The sequence below is a fragment of the Mustela putorius genome, unplaced genomic scaffold, assembly GCF_011764305.1.
Source record: "Mustela putorius furo isolate JIRA1106 unplaced genomic scaffold, ASM1176430v1.1 tig00003858_pilon_pilon_pilon, whole genome shotgun sequence".
Classification (NCBI taxonomy): domain Eukaryota; kingdom Metazoa; phylum Chordata; class Mammalia; order Carnivora; family Mustelidae; genus Mustela; species Mustela putorius.
In genome coordinates this window covers 13,681,748-13,694,197 of record NW_025422010.1, presented here as the reverse complement: position 1 = coordinate 13,694,197, position 12,450 = coordinate 13,681,748, and the positions used below count along the sequence as shown (strand labels likewise).

The window sequence follows — 12,450 nt, the reverse complement described above, 5'->3', positions numbered from 1 at the left end:
ATTCATCAAATCTCATTGCTTCATTTCATAGATAAAAAGTACAGAGAGTTTTGGTAGACTACCTGAGATCACACAGAAAATCAATAGTAAAACTAGGACAGTTATTTAGATTACCTGACACTAAATCTGAGGTCTTCATCCCATCAACAATGACTACCTATAATGGCTCCTTTTTTCAGTGTCTTAAAAAACGTGTTCAGGAATGCGTAGGTGGCTCAGTTGGTTAGGTGTCTGCCTTCAGCTCAGGTCATGATCTGGAGTCCCGGAAGCAAGTCCTACATCAGGCTTCTTGCTTGGCGGGGAGCCTGCTTCTCCCTCTTCCCCTCCCTCTGCCTGCTGCTCCCCTTGCTTGTGCTCCCTCTTTGTCAAATAAATAAAATCTTAAGAAAAAAATAGTGTTCATACTTTCAACAGATATTGGGTGGCTACTGTATCCCAGACATTACTCTAGGTTGCTAGGGAAAATGCAGTAAACAAACAAAAAAATTGCTACCTTCATGGAGCTTTACGAGCTGGCACTGTGATGGTAAAATGTCCTGAAGTTTTAAATGAGAAAAATGTCATATGAATTTGAGTTACTTTAAATTTAATCACTAGTAAAAAATTGGCTATTTAAGAATCACTGGCTTAAAATATGGATGATCCAAAACTATAATGCCTCATAGAAGAGCTTATTATTACATATACCAGTTTATACATATGATCAAAGCCCAGTCATTCTGTTAATAGGGGTGGCATGGGTTTTGTGGTACCCATGGAAAGATGGAGAAAGTGAGGAAGGTCCAGGCTCCCAACAGCTTAGGCTTGAGATATTATGAGTCATGTAAATGAGGGGAATGATTTCCCCTCAATTTAAACTTCTTTAAGCAAATTCCATAACGTTTGAAAAACTGTCTTTTACTGTGTGACACTTAAAAATCATTCTCTATAGCTAAGAATTAAAACTATAATTAAATGAATATTCTGAAATTCCCAAACCCTGGTTAACTTTTCTGAAATTGATCTTTTCCCAGTCTTTCTTTAAATGATGCATACCATAGTCTGTGTCAACTTATCCAGTGACAGAGAAATAACAATAATAAAATGTAAGTTGTCTCTAAATCAATATACATCTGCATCCTCTTGTCAATAATTATTATAATGAAGTAATGAAATTGAGCTCTTGGTCACAAAGGCTGGCTGCATTTGCTTTTAGTCTGAATGGAAAGAGTCACCCTAAAGCTATTTCATAATGGAAAACACAGAGCAGTGCAGTTCAAAGTACTATACTAAGCCTATTCTTCAATTATAATATTTTTCAATACACACCATTATCTGCAATAACCAGCATTTTAAAAAAATACTTAAAAATGCTTTGAGCTGATAACAAACTATGCTTTAGTGTTGTCCAAGATATTAAATGCTTCATTCTGACTCTCTCACTTAATAAGTATGTCAAGTAGATGTAGATGATATCATGTCTCCTGAAGACTTTGCTTAATGAAAATCCAGCTATAGGAAGACCTAAGAACCCAAAATATGATTTACCATTACACATTTATAACCATCTTTGCTCATATACGTATTTAAATGCTGAACTGTTAAAGATGCATCTGCTAATATGTATATATCCACCATTCATAACTTCTGAGAGGAAAATACATAAGAACTCACACTCAGAAAATACTCTGAATGACAAGTGTTGGACAAAAATCTAAAGGGTTAATAATTAGGTGAACTACTACTTTTACTATTCATACCTACATTCTTGATGGTGCCTTTATTTTTCTTTAAGGTTTTATTTATTTATTTGAGAGAGAGAGAAAGAGAGAGCTCAAGTTAAGGGAAGGGCAGAGGCAGAGGGAGAAGCAGACTCCAAGCTGAGATGGAGCCTAAATGGGCTCAATCCCAGGACCTTGGGATCATGACTAAAGTGGAAGTGTTAGTTAACGCAGAGGCTTAACTGATTGAGCCACACAGAAACCCCTCTCATGGTGCCCTTACAAGACCCAGTGAAGAAAACATGTTTCACCTGGGAAGGTTAGCTAACCTACATGAAAGTATGCCATGAACAGTACAGAACAACCCAAATAATGCCATTTGTGGTAACTTAATTTCTTTGGTTTCTTCTTTGGTTACTTCAGTAGAACTAAATTGTGCTTATCCTCCCCATAGGGAATGCCATCACAATAATGTCTGCTAAAATACAGCGCAATAATGCTAGTTGTCATGATAATTAGGTGAGACAGTCTATTCCAGAAAATCAATGAACAGAAACACGGGAGGGACCCTCTGTTATTTCCTTCACGCCCATCATGGATGGGAATTACATAGGGCCATCCCTAGAAAATGCTGTGAAGGACACTCATTTGGTTTTCAGCACCTTGTGCCTTCCCCCCCCTTCCCCCCGCACTTACTTTCCATTTTTATATCTTTTTTCAGATATTGTTATGCAAGTTCCCTTCATTAAAACTCTAACACTTGGCAGTAAGTGGCCCAGCCCAGAAAGTCTCTTTGTCCCTGCAGATTCCCCACTTCTCCCTCCCTGGGAGGCATGTAAAGCCTTGCCTATACTAATCCATTCAGCTCTCTTAGGCAGTGCCAGCAGGGCCCAGTGAAAAAGCCTAGTGGCATTAGGTAAACCTAGCCAACCAAAATAACAAGGGACAGGCAGTGAAAAATAAACTGCCATTGGAATCACGGCCCACAAAAGTAGCCATTCTAAATCTGTGACTGCCTACAAGAATGAAAAAATTTAAACAGGACCCTGAGTCTCCTAACTTAACAGACAAAATGTCCAGGATACAATAAGAGATCACTAGCTATCCCAAAAAAATCAAGAAAAATCTCAACTTAAATGAGAAAGATAATCAACTGATGTTCGCATTGAGATGGTTCCAACATCTGACAAGGATTTTTAACAGCCACAATATAGCTGTTTCAACAATCAATTACAAAATCTTTTGGAATATAAGAAAAAATAGAAAATTTCAGCAAAGAACTGGAAGTTATAAAAAGAACCAAATGGAAAATGGAGAACTGAAAAATAATACAACAGAAATGATGATGATGATAATAATATAAATAAAAACAACCAATTTGGTGATAAATTCAAAAGAAGAGTGAAGAGGACAGAGCACAGATCCATTGAATCCACCCAGTCTGAACAGGGAGAAAATAGGGTATTTTTAAAATGAACAGAAACTTCAGATGCTTGTAGGACAATAACAAAAATTACAACATTTTTATCACTGGAGTCTCTGAATGAGATGAGAAAAATAGTTGCTGAATACTTCTCAGATTTGGTAAAACAGACACCACCACAGATCAAAAGAACTGAGAAATCTCCTAACAGATACAAGCCATAGAAATACATACCTATCCACCTTATAACTGAACTTCTGAAAATGAAAGAGAAAGAAAATATTTGAAGGCAATGAGAGAGAAATAAGCATTTCAAAGTATTTAAACACCAACTTGAAGAATAACAGCAAATTTCTCATTTGAAACCACAGAGTCCAGAAAGAAGTGGCAAAGCATTTTTTTTGCAAATGATGAAGGATAAGAAATGTCAACTGCAAATTCTGTCTGTATTAAAAAAAAAACAACTGTCTTTTAGGAAAGAAGAGGAAATAAAGGCATTCTTGTACAAAGAAAAATTAAAAGAATTTGCCACTAGTAAACCTATCCTTAAAGGCTGTCTCAAGAAAAATCTTCAAACATAAAGGAAATTAAAAAGAAAAATCGTAGCACATAAGGAAAGAAGGAATAAGGAAAAGAACCGATACCCAGATATATACAATCCTTTTACTTATGAGTTTCATAAGTTAATCTGATGATTGAGAAAGAAATAGAACAGCAATGTGATACTTAAGAAAATTATATCTTAAAGTGTGGAAGTTAAAGGACTTAAAACATAAGTGAGGTTTCCATACTTTAAGTGGTAAAATGTTGGTACCAGCAAACTGTGATAAGTCACATATATATTGTAATACTTACAGCAACCACTATGAAAACCATGCAAACAGGTATACTCCAAATCACTGTAGAGAAAATACTTTCCAATCATGTATCTGATAAGGGATTGATATCCAGAAAAAAGAAAGAATGCCTAGAAATGAATAGTTACAAAATCAAATGAACCAATTAAAAAATGGGCAAAAGATTCAAATACACATTTTTCCAAAGAATATATACAAATGGCCAAACACACATGAAAAGATGATCAGAATCACTAATCATTAGGGATATGCAAAACAAAGCCACAATGAGATATAATTTCATATCCATTAGGTTTCCCATTATAAAACAAATAAAATAGAAAATAATGTGTCCATGATGAGGTGGAAGGGCTGGAATTATTGTGCATTGTTGGTATAGCTCAACAACAAAAACAAACAATCCAATTAGGAAGAGGCAGAGGCACTGAATAGACATTTTTCCAAAGAAGACATACAAATAGTCAACAGGTACATGAAAAGATGTTCAACATCACTAAGCATTAGGGAAATGCAAATCAAAACCACAATGAGATATCATCTCACACCTGTTAGAATGGCAATCATCAAAAATACGAGAAAACGTGTTGTTGAGAATTGGGAAAAAAAGGAGCCCTTGTGCACTGTTGGTGGGAATGTAAATTGGCACAGCCACTATGGAAAATAGTATGGAAGTTTCTCAAAAAGTTAGTCATGGAATGTCTATGTGATCCACTAATCCTAGTTCTGGCTGTATATCCAAAGGAAATGAAAATAGGATCTCAGGAAGGTATCTTTGAGATATCCTAGGTTTATTGCAGCACTATTCACAATGCACAAACAATTCTGTTTATTCACAATAAACAAAAAAATGAAAATAACCTAAGTGTTCATCAATGGCTGAATGATGAAATGGTATGTATGTGATACACAAACATACAAATACAAACACAACAGAATATATGTGGCTACAAGAAGAAAATCCTACTTGTAACAACATGGATGGAACTTAAGGGCTACGTAAAAGAAGTCAGAAAGTGAAAGACAAATACTATTTGATATCACTCATAGGTGGAATGTAAAAAAGCCTAACTTATAAAAAACTTATATATTACCAAGGCCCGGGGATGAAAGGGATGGGGAAATGTTGGTACAAGAGTATAAGCTTACAGTTATAAGATGAATAAAATGTAAAATATTATTATAGTTAACAATACTATATGGTATGTTTGAAAGTTGCTGAAAGAGTAGATTTTAAATGTTCTCACACACACACAAAAAAAGAATGGTAATTATGTGATGTGATGGAGATGTTAGCTAACACTACAGTGGTAATCATTTTGCAATATATAAGCATCAAATCAACTTGCTGTACTTCTTAAATTTATACAATATTACATATCAATTTTATCTCAACAAATCTAGAAAAAAATACAAAAAATACAATAAATAATATAAAATGACAGAGCTACTATGAAAAATTGCATGGTGCTTCCTCAACAACTAAATATAAAATTACCATATGATCTAGCAATTCCATTTCTGGTGTATAGCCAAAGTATTTGGAAGCAGGGACTCAAAGAGATATTTGTACACCCATGTTCATAGCAGCATTATTCACAATAGCCAAAAGGGGGGGACAACTCAAATGCTCACTGACCGATTAATGGATAAACAAAACATAGTATTTATACAATGGAATATTATTCAACCTTTGAATTTTGATACATGCCATAAGATGGGTGAACCCGGATGACATTATGCTAATGAAATAAGCCAGATACAAAATGAAAAATATTGCAAGATTCCACTTAAATGAAGTTCCTAGAATAAACAAATTCGTATAGAATGAAAGCAAAATAGTGGTTACTGGGAACTAGGAATGAGGAATTACTGTTAAGTTTCAGTTTAGAATGATGAAAAAGTTCTGGAGGTGACAGTGATGATAGCTGCACAACACTGAAAATGTACTTAATGCCACTGAACTGTGTACACTAAAAATAGTTAAAATGGCATGTTTAGTTATGTGTATTATACTGTGATAAAAAGCATCAAAAACAAATCAACACAGACTCCCTCATACTGTTCAAGTAACCCATAGAAAGGTGAGAAAAGAGAAACAGAAAAAAAAGGGTTAGAGAAAACAAACAGAAAACAAATAATAAAGTAGTCATCTTCATTTCAATAATTACCTTAAATATAAGTGGCCTAATTGCATGAATTAAAACATAGAGATTGGTGACATGAAATAAAGCATGGCCCCAAATATGTTTAGAACAAAATTATTTCAACTTCACAGAAAAAAAAATCATGCAAACAGTAATTTTTAGAAAACAGGGGTGACTGTATTGATAACAGATTAAGAATAGTTATCAAAACGAGAAATGTAACTAGAGAAAAGGGAGAGACATAACAAGGATATGAGGATCAGTATGCTGAGAAGACAACAATACTAATCCTAAAGATGTATACAAATAGAGCCTCAAAATACATGAATCAGAAACTGACCAAGTTTCAAGGAGAAGTAGAAAATCCACAATTAGAGAATCCAACACCTTCCTCTTAAAAACTGATAGAACAACTAGATAGAAAGTCAGCAAAGACATAGAAGACAATCAACAGACTCTAAGTGATATATGCAGAACATCATACCCAACAATAGCAGAATATATATATATATATATATATTTTTTTTTTTTTTCCCCCAAATACCCACTGAACCTTTACCAAGATAGTTCTTTGGCCAAAAACAAACCTCAACAAAAAGAAAAGTATTGAAATCAAACATAATGTGTTCTCCAACCATATGGAATCTAACCGGAAATGAGTAACAGAAAGTTAACAAGAAAATTTCCAAATATGTGGATATTAAGATATAGACTTTAAAATAATCCATGGGTCAAAGAGCAATGAAAATGAAAACTCAAAATACATGGGATGCAGTTAAATCCATGGTAAGAAAGAAACTTATAGCATTATAAATGAGGAAATATCTCCAATCAATAATTTCCATTCCTACCTAAAGTAAGGAGGAGATGATGAACAAAATCTTTAAGAAGAGAAAAGATGCATATCACAATTGCAGAAACCAAATAAGGAACATAATTATAGATCTTGTGCTGCCTGTTAAAAAGATAATAAGGGGACATTACAAAAAAGACTTCATGCTCAAAAATTTGACAATGTAGGAAAAATGGACCAATTCCTCAAAAACCGCAAACTACCAAAACTCATCCAGGGTCTGATAGATAATTAGAATAGCCCTATAACTATCAAAGAACATGAACTGACAATTTAAAAAGTCCTGAAAAAAATCTTCCAATTCAGGTGGTTTTACAAGAGAATTCTACTCAACATTTAAGGAAGTATTGTCACTATTTTTCATAACCTTTTCTAGAAAATAGAATTGAGCAATTCTCAACTCATTTTAGGAAACCAAAACCTGACAGAAACCCAAAATAACAAAGCTAAAGACCAATAGCCCCCATGAATTTAAATGCAAAAATGCTCAACACAATATTGGTAAATTAAATCTAACAACACATAAACAAAAGTATATGCCATAACCAGTTGTGCAAAGTTGGTTCAACATTCTAAGAAGAGTCAGTGTGGGCTATCTGGCTGGCTCAGTCACTGGAATGTGTGACTCTTGATCCTGGGGTTCTGAGTTTGAGCTCGATGTTGGGGACAGAGATTACTTACAAATAAAATCTTTAAAAAAGATCAAATCAAATCAGTGAATCAATGTATGAAAAGCTAAAGAAGAAAATATCACATGATTCTATCAACTTTAGAGAGAAATTTTTTTTTTTTTTTTTTTTTTTTACAAAATCCAATATAGATTTATGAAAACAACTCTTAGAAAGCTAGGAGTAGAAGGAAATCACCTCAACTTGATAAAGAATATCCAGAAAAAAAAAATCTACAGCTAATATCATGCTTCAGGGTTATACTTAAATATTGGCTGCTTTCCTTGAAACCAGAAACAAGGCAAGGATGTCTGTCCTCACCACTCTCTCTTCAACATAGTATTGGAAGTTTTAGCTACTATATGAAGCCAGAAAAAAGAGATAAGTAGATATAAACTGGAAAAGATGAAATCAAATGGTCTCTATATGGAGACGATTATGTAAATAATTTACAAAAATACTCCTAGAACTAATAAGTGATCTCTGAAATTCTGCAGGATACAAGATCAACATACAAAGACCAATTACATTATTATACACTAACAATGAACAACCTGCAAATAAAAAAGATGTAAAACTATAGCTAAGAAAATGAAACAATTAGGAAAGCATATACAGAATCTATATACTGCAAATGACAAAATACTGAGACATCAAAAAAGATCAGAGTAAGTGGAAAGACACTGATTGCATTCATGTATTGAAAGACTCAATACAGTAAAGATGTCAATTCTTCTCAAATTGACCTATAGGCTTAGTGCAATTCCTATCAAAATCTTGACAGTGTCTTTTATAGACATAAAGAAAGTTTTTCTAGAATTTATATAGAAGGGACTAGACTAGACCCTATAACAGCTAAAATAATTGTGACAAAGGATAAAAATGAGAAATCAATCTACTCATACTAACCTTAGTATATAATTTCAGTAAAGAGACAATTCTATAGAACACAAGAGCCCCAAAATAGATGCACACAAATATGGTGAGCTATTTTTTTGATGAAGGTGAAGAACTGATTCAATGGTGAACGGATAGCTTTCAATAAGTAAGTGTTGAAACAAGTGGATGACATCGGTAAAACATAAAAAAAAATTAAAAAACAATACAAAACAAAAACAAAAACAAAAAACAACTTGACCTAAATCTCACACTTGAAACAAAATTAAACTCAAAATGGATCATGAACTCAAATAAGTGTCAAAACATAAAACTTTCAAAAAAAAAAAGAAAAAATATTTGGGATCTAGGACTAAATAGTTTTTAGACTTCATACTAAATGCATGAGCCATAAAAGGAAAAAAAAACCCTGACAAACTGATACGGTTTAAGTTAAAAATTACTGCTCTGTGAACATCCGTGTGAATAGGATGAAAAGCTATTAAGAGGAAATATTTGCAAATCACATATCCAACAAAGGCTTGGTACCTAGAATAAAGAAATAACTCAAATTTAACAGTAGTAAAACAATTCTATTAGAAAATGGTGCAAAGCTTTGAATAAGTATTTTACCAATAAGTGTATACTGATGGCAATAAGTGCATAAGCAAATACTCAAATCATTGGTCACAGAAGTGCAAATTAAAATAATAATACTGTTTAATAAATGAATGGCTAAATTAAGTGCTAGTGACCACACCACATGCTGAAGAGGATGCCAAGAAAATGAATCACTCACATATGGCTGGTGGGAAGGTAAAATGACATCAGGACTTTAGAAAACAGTTTGACAGGTTCTTATAAAACTAACATGCAATTATAACATGACTCAGCAATTACACACTTATTCCACAAAAATATAAAAACATGGTCACACAAAAATTCAAAATATGTTTATAGCAGCTTTGTCAAAGTAGCCAAAAGCTGGAAAAAGACCTTTTGTCCTTCAAGAGGTGAATAAACAGTCACACAATGAAAAACTATTTTGCAATAAAAAGGAATGCACATTAATACAAACAACAACTTGGATGAAATTCTAGGGAATTGTGTGAGTGGTAAAAGCGAATCCTGAAAAAATTGCACCTCATTTATAAATGATTTCACTTATGTAACATTTTTGAAAGTCAAATTACTGAAACAGAGAACAGATTAATGCTTGGCCAGAGTTTAGGGATGGGTATGGGAATGGATAAGCAGAGAGAGAAGGTTCTGGAGGACGTGGGTGTGCCTACAGAAGGGTCAAGCCATGGATCCTTCTGAGATGGAACTGTTCAGTATCTTGACTGTAATGGTCGATACATGAACCTAAATACCTGTAATAAAATTGCATAGAACTAAGTATATAGACATGTACACTCCAAATGAATATAAGTAAAATTGTGGAAGTCTTAAAATTGGTGGATTTTATAAATGTCAATATCCTGGTTGTGATATTATACTACAGGTTTTTGAACTGTTGGAGGAAACTGGGTAAAACATGTGTGGTTATCGCTCTGTATTATTTTCTAATGCTGTATGTGCATCTATAATAATCTCAAGAAGATGTTCAATTAAAACACATTAACTTGTTAGTAAATTTAAGGTGAAATGAAAATCGTAATATTCACAAAAGACAGCAAAACATACAACAATTTGTATTTCTAATACAGTATGTAAGAAGCTCATCGTGAAGCCACTGTTTCTGATTTCCATTTTAATTTCTTTCTTGAATCATACCTTTCATGGTGGTAAAGTATATGTAACATAAAAGTATCATTATAATGATTTTTAAGTGTATAATTCATGGTTATTTAGCAGACTTGCAATGTTGTCTATCACCACTATCCATTTCCACAACACTTTCATCATCTCAAATGGAAATTCTCTACCTATAAATTTTAATCCATATTCCTACATCTCCTCAGTACCTAATAACCACTATTTCACTATGGTCTTAATGAATTTAACCAGTTTAGATACCCTGATAAGTGGAAACATACAGTATTTGCCCTCTTATGTCTGGTTTATTTCACTTGGCATGGTATTTTTTTAAAGGATCATCCATGCTAAATAGCATGTATCAAACTTTCAGCTCCTTTCAAAGCTAAATAATATTCCTATATATGCATAAACCACTTTTTTTTTTTTTCAGTCATCCATCTGTTCATGGACACATGGGTTGTTTCCACCATCAGGCTGTTATGGAGAGTTGCTGGTATGAATGTTTGTATACAAGTATCTGTTTGAGTTTCTGCTTTCAATTCTTTTGGGTATATACCTAGAGTGGAATTGCTGTATCATATGTTAATTTTGTGTTTAACTTTTTTTTTGTATATACAATTGTTTTATTTATTTATTATGTTATGGTAGTCACCATAGAGTACCTCATTAATTTTTGAGGTAGTTCCATGATTCATTGTTCGCATATAATACCCAGTGCTCCAGGTAATATGTGCCCTCCTTAATACCCATCACTGGCCTTACCCACCCCCCATATCCCTCCCCTTTAAAACCCTCGATTTGTTTCTTGGAATCCATAGTCTTTCATGGTTCGTCTCCCCTCTGATTTCCTCCCCTTCATTTTTCCCTTCCTTCTCCTAATGTCCTCCATGCTATCCTTATGTTCCACAAATAAGTGAAACCATAATGATAATTTTCTTTCTCTGCTTGACTTATTTCACAAGGACTGGAGGAGATTATGCTAAGTGTGTTTAACTTTTTAAGAAACAACCATATGACGTTCCATAGTGGTTGCACCATTCAAATTCCCACGAACAATAGAAAAGATTTCCAATTTCCTCACATCCTCACCAACATTTGTTATATTCCTTAAACAAGAACAACAAAATAACCACTGACTTAATGGGTTTGAAGTGATCCATCACTATGGTATGGATTTGCATTTCCCTACTGTGGCCAATAATTTTTTTATTTAAGTATTAAAAGAGGACAACCTATTCTACCCTTTATGATTAGAAAAATAAATTACTTTAAATCTTTTTTTTTTAAGATCTTATTGGTCTTATTCAACAATTCATCAAGCCAATTAGCATCCTATCTAGAGATAGAAAGTAACTCCCAGGAGTTGTACAATGAAGGAGCCATTTGTAGTCCAAAGGAAATAGGAACAAGGAAGTTATCCTAGCAAAAGTGGATTGGTGTAAGCAAGGTCACTTTCCCCAAGGGATGGCAGGAATCTATAAAGCAGATTATCTCACCAGCAGTGACCGGTGATTCCTGATTAACTGGTTTAAGATTCCACCTCTGGTAAAGACAAAACTGCAATTAAGTTTTGGTTGGTGACATGGGGCCTGGTACCATCTTGTGACTCCATTTTGTCCTGTTTTCAATACTTCATTTAGAAATCACAGTAAAGTTTCTTGTCTACACTTCCTCTCTATCTCTGCCTCCTGACATATCTGGGTGCTTTCTTGTATGCTCTCACCCATGGCACAACCCTTTCTCTTGGGTACCATAAATTTCTCTTGGGTACCATAAAAAACAAATTATATTTGGGCGCCTGAGTGGCTCAGTGGGTTAAAGCTTCTGCTTTCAGCTCGGGTCATGATCCCAGGGTCCTGGGATCGAGGCCTGCATCGGGCTCTGTGCTCAGTGGGGAGCCTGCTTCCCTTCCTCTCTCTCTGCCTGCCTCTCTGCCTACTTGTGATCTCTGTCTGTCAAATAAATAAATTTTTAAAAAAATCTTAAAAAAAAAAAAAAACAAGCTATATTTTCAATGGTGATCATCTGATCTGTTGGTCTTACTAGAACTCAAGTTTTCTATTAATATATTTTAAGACAGCTCTGAATGTCTTACAGGCATTCTGAACAAATAAAGAATGCATAAATAATGCACTTTTTTTTTCAGTTGTTAAAAATTAAAAAAAAAA

The 12,450-nt window shown here is 33.8% G+C and overlaps 1 protein-coding gene across 3 annotated transcripts in view; it reads right to left on the bottom strand.

The window, feature by feature from the left end:
- Nucleotides 1–12,450, bottom strand: part of DLGAP1 (DLG associated protein 1) — an 871,327-nt gene that overhangs the window by 582,252 nt on the left and 276,625 nt on the right. The window lies entirely within an intron of this gene.